This window comes from Anthonomus grandis, chromosome 22 (genome assembly GCF_022605725.1).
Source record: "Anthonomus grandis grandis chromosome 22, icAntGran1.3, whole genome shotgun sequence".
In the NCBI taxonomy this organism is placed as follows: Eukaryota; Metazoa; Arthropoda; class Insecta; order Coleoptera; family Curculionidae; genus Anthonomus; species Anthonomus grandis.
This window is the reverse complement of record NC_065567.1, coordinates 46566256-46571271: the sequence shown is the minus strand read 5'-3', so window position 1 is coordinate 46571271 and position 5016 is coordinate 46566256. Positions and strand designations below refer to the sequence as shown.

At 29.1% G+C, this 5016-nt stretch overlaps 1 long non-coding RNA gene across 2 annotated transcripts; it reads left to right on the top strand.

Moving 5' to 3' along the window:
- Positions 1–2924: 2924 nt before the first annotated feature.
- On the top strand, positions 2925–4502 carry LOC126748690 (uncharacterized). 2 transcript variants are annotated; one of them, XR_007664802.1, is made up of 3 exons: positions 3054–3575; positions 3633–4018; positions 4079–4502. It is a non-coding gene; the product is annotated as an uncharacterized LOC126748690 (long non-coding RNA). The 2 variants fall into 2 exon arrangements; XR_007664801.1 differs by having other exon boundaries at positions 2925–4018.
- The last annotated feature ends 514 nt before the right edge of the window (positions 4503–5016 follow it).

Below are 5016 nucleotides of genomic sequence, written 5' to 3'. Positions count from 1 at the left end.
ATTGTGATTAAAAACCCGAATATTTTTGCCATATCGAATAATAAAGATCGCTTAGTACATACATAAATTGGAATCCACAGCAAAATAAAATGCATTCTGTATTGGATTTCATTGGAGACCAATAATTTTCATTTTTGAGCCAATATCATTATCGAAAGAAAGTAACTCGTTCTGTGATAAACTTCCATCTAAATGAGATAAAATATCAGGAGTTTTATTATCCCATGTTTTAAGCTGAAATCCTCCAAACGATAAAAGTTGAATCAGCTCACTTTGCAACAAGAGCGCAGACTCACCGGTGCTACAAATAAACGCATGTATTATTTTTTCTTATGTAGGCAGCTTAGGGATATTCGGATTCATAATAATTTTTTAAAAATCGCCAAACAATTCATTGATAATTTCGGTGGCTTTCATTAACCAAAATTTGCCTGTACATTTGCTTAACATCAGCAGTAAATTTAATAGAATGAATCCAAAAACGTAATAGCAAATTAAAAATGTCTTGTTGTAATTTCGACCCAATAAACTGAGTTTCGTTAAGTCAGATATTATTTAAAGCCTTGGCAGATCCATCAAAGACTACCTGTAATTTGATAGTCGTTCTAGTGAATAAAAGCGTCTAAGAGCTATTATATCTCGATAGTTTTCAAAAGAGAAAAAGATAGCATCAATAAATGAAAGATCAACTACATAACGACCCTCTACATCTCTTTGGACAGTTTCAGAGAATACCTTTTCTGCAGCCTGTTCTGCCTTGGAATGCACAATTTTTAGGGATGCGACATGTTCTAGTTCCCAAAAACGTTTATCGAATTTATCCAGCGACAAGTCCACATTAGTGCAAAAGAAATTATAAGTACATTGAGTAGTAATGGATGAAAGAGAAATTTTTCCCATTAAAATCTACCCTACACCCTTCAGTTCATGAGGGGATGAAGCCATATATCCATTTTGCATTAAAAATCCAATTACACCACAGCCGAGTAACACGTCAATAGATGAAGAAATGTTAAAGTTATAGTCTGCTAAATCGATATTTTCAGTAGTACTAGGGGCAGAGGAGCAACTTTGCTTATAATTATAATTTATATTTTTGCTATCGAAATGCAATAAAAAGTGATGTGACTTAGCATATCTATTGCATTTTGTGCGAGATGTACACTGGGAAGAAGTATGTTTGGAGTCTAAACAATTTGTACACCATCTTTGTTCTTTAATAAAATTGAATCGATTTTGGAAATTTTTTTGTAAAAATTTGGGACAACTATAAATTAAATGATTTTCCTTTTTACACAATAAGCATGACATTTTTTTGTTTTGAAACTGAGAGAACAGTGTAGTCCTACTTTTGTTTTTATTAAATTTGGTAAGAGATTCTTAAAAAAAATATATATTGTCGAGAGCACTGTACTGTTTTCTTAAAAAGGTTATTAAGATATCAAAGTGTTTTGATTTATTTTCAGAGTCCTCAAGTGCTTTTTCAGGTTCAAACCTGTTTTAGCATCCAAACTATCAAAAAGCATGTAAAAAATCATAAAATCCCAATGTTTTGTGGGCCTTAGTTGGTGAGAGCAGATAAATTTTCATCAAAAGTGTCTATAAAAGTTCGCAATGAATCATTATTATATTTACTAGTGAGTTTTTTAATATTTTCTATTTCATGTCAATGGCTCATAGAAAGAAGGTGAAAATTATGAAACCTGTTGACGAGTGCTTCATAAGCTATTATATAATTAGCATCAGTAGGACGTTTGCATTGTACAATATTTAGATATGTACGCTCCAGAGAGCTAAGTAAAGTGAATTTTCCACATTGGTGAGAGATTTTTGTGTTTATTCAAATCAAAGTTTTCTGATGTGGATATTAGGTTGAGAATATTTACATTGAGAAGTTCAAACTCTTCATTAAATGTATGTACCTTTTCGTAAAGTACTTTAAACTGCAAGTCTTTACTATTATCAATGCTGGCAGAATTAGCACATGCTTTAATTTCTAAAAGTCTCTCCAAACAGACCATTAATTTTTTATCAGACATATTTTTGTAAAGATAAGAATATAAATATCTTTTTTATTAACATTATTTTTTTTATATTTCTGTGTAAACGGTAGAATAGTAAAATAATTAATCCCTATATAAATTATAATTTACTTTTTAAAATAATCACAGGCGATAATACACCTGCTAGATCATTATATTATAAAAGTTCATAAGGGTATAAAACTGCACCCACAAAAGCATAAAATAAATAAGTAGCCAACTCGATAGAGCATATTATTAATTTAATTGTAATAAGTATATTATTTTTTTGAATGGGGAATTTTAATTATTTACCAAACCATTTAATAATAAAATAGCACTATTGAGCATACTATTTAATATGCATAGTTTATAGACTATAAAACTAACTACTAGACAATTAAGATATATTAACTAAATAACCAGTTGATTATGTTAGAACTTTTTATTAGGAAGTAAATAAAAGGCGAGTTTACTGCGAAAAACTACTGACAAACAAGATTTATAGTAAAAGCAACCATGATGGTGCAAAAAAACAAACTTACACACACAGCTCACACAGCTGATCATGACACACGTCATACGAAGACAAAACAGAAAACATCCCAGATAACGACAACAAATGAGTACATCACTGGAATGTGCAATGTTGCCACGTCCCTAAATATTCTTTGAGGTAATATCTTCAACAGATTATAATGATTATATTTAATTTAAATGCGAATGTCTATAAAACGTATTTTAAAAGTTTATTTTTGTTATCGAAACCAAGGAAAAATAAAATCATATAAGAAATACTTTTTCTTTTTAAAAGAGAAATTGAGTTATGTTATTAAGTTTTTAGTAAATATGAGTTAAGAAAGTAAAGACAAAACTAATCGTTAAAACAAACCGGCAAAAAAGGTTACCGTTTCAGCATTCAACATTTTTGGGAGCACTGCAGCAAGTACTAATAATAAGAATTAGCCTTGACAAAATAATTTTGCCAGTGCGCGATCAGAAAATTAAGTTAATTTAAAGTGAAAGAAAACTATTTGCACTATGTAGACGAGACGCCACTAAAAAGCACCCGATTCCCGGCGGTGATCGTGTATGTTCGGAGAAAAATTCGGTCGTTTGACGTGAATGACAAGAATAACGACACGAATGTTCCCGCGTTTGTTAGTTGTTTACTTTCGTAAAAAAGCTCCAACTAATTTGATCAATTATTGCGATTATACTGAACTTGTTTCTTTGAGAAATATTGACCATATTGTTGCTTATAGTGTTTTAAAATAATATCTGAAAAGCTGTATTAATTCCAATTCAGCGATTTTAGCTGTAAAGATGGACGGCCCTACTCAAAACTATCAGAATCAGGACCAAACTATCAACAAAAATTTGTGCCACTTATGCAGTAAAATGTTTTCTTCCATTTCAGCTAAGAACAAACATATTATACTTATTTATAAGCAGCAGCTACGAAATAACCCAAAGTCACATATTTCTTGTCCCTTATGCAAAGAGACTAAGTATTCTTGTGAGACTTATCAAAGACTTGAATCTCATTTACAGGTTAAGACGGTTAAGTCATGATATCAAAATAGAGTCCTCAACTTTCGATTTTTCCAGTGAAGAAAGATTTGAGGAATGGTTAAGAGAGCATAAAATATATGCACAAACTATGCACTTGTTCACACAAGGAAAATTGAAGACAAGATTGAAAAAGTATATTGTTTCAATCGAAGCGATTTTAGAGGTAATTTGTAGCAATTTCAATTGTTCATTATGGTGTGTGAGCAAAGGAAGGGAAGCGATTCTGTTTTAGGTGAACTCCTTGGGGAATGTTCTTTCAATAATATTGAAGCTAGCCATAGTCTAGAAATTGAAACATTTGTTAATGAGAAGACGACTGAAAATCAACAAGTAGCAGTACAACTATTGAACAAGCAATCAACAAGAAAAGTTGAAAGTGTATCAAACTTTTTAAGATCTTTAAATGATGAAACTTATGATAAGTAAGTTATCTTTTTATAAAATTATATAAGATATATTAACATATACCTGTAAATGTCTAGGTGCATGAGACAACTGACATCAATGATGGAACAGATAAATAAGACAAATACAAGTAAACGAAAAATGGACAAACAAGTTTATTTTTCATCAAAAAAGAAGAAGGAGCAGTAAATAAAAATAATAAATTGTATATTTTTTTCTATTTATCAGTATTTTCTTTATATAATAGTAGGTATATTTTTATAGGTTTAAGTATATATGTATGTATATGTGTATTATAATTTTTTATGTAAGTTTTAGGCAAATATTTAAAAAAACATTACCTATCTCATAAATTTCTTGCAGTTTCTTCTTATGAGTATTAATCGAAACTGTGAATTGTAAATTAGTATTTTAGCACAAAATAATTAAGTTTATTTTCAAATCAGTCATATACATTATACATGTCTTTGCAGCATTTATAAAATAAAACTTTTAATATATGATACATTTATATAACAGTATAACTAATTAAATCCATTGTGTTTTCACTTACCAAAATTACCTCTCTACCTAGGTATAAAAGTTATTTAAAAAAATAGGTACTTATTTCAAAAAGATTAATCACATTTATATATATATAATATAATAACATTTATATAAGTACAATACTACAATATTTTATAAATTTTGTTTTCCATTTATTTATTTTTTCTAAATATACAATACCCTATTGTTTAAGTTGGGCTTTTCCTTTTGATATGTCCACATATATAGAACTTAAAAAAATAATAGTTATTTGTATAACAAAAGTGCATAATTTCCTTAAGGGAAGTTTGATCTAGCAAAAGCCTCCACAGTGAGGAAATGACACTGCTCATACAGTACTTCATTTTCTACTTTCATTCTTATTAATAAGCACAATTTAATGTTTCTGCATAAACACTTTCTCAAAAATAAACTATAGTAATTTTAAATAATATCCAAAATCAAATAAATCCATATCCGCCCAAAGAAA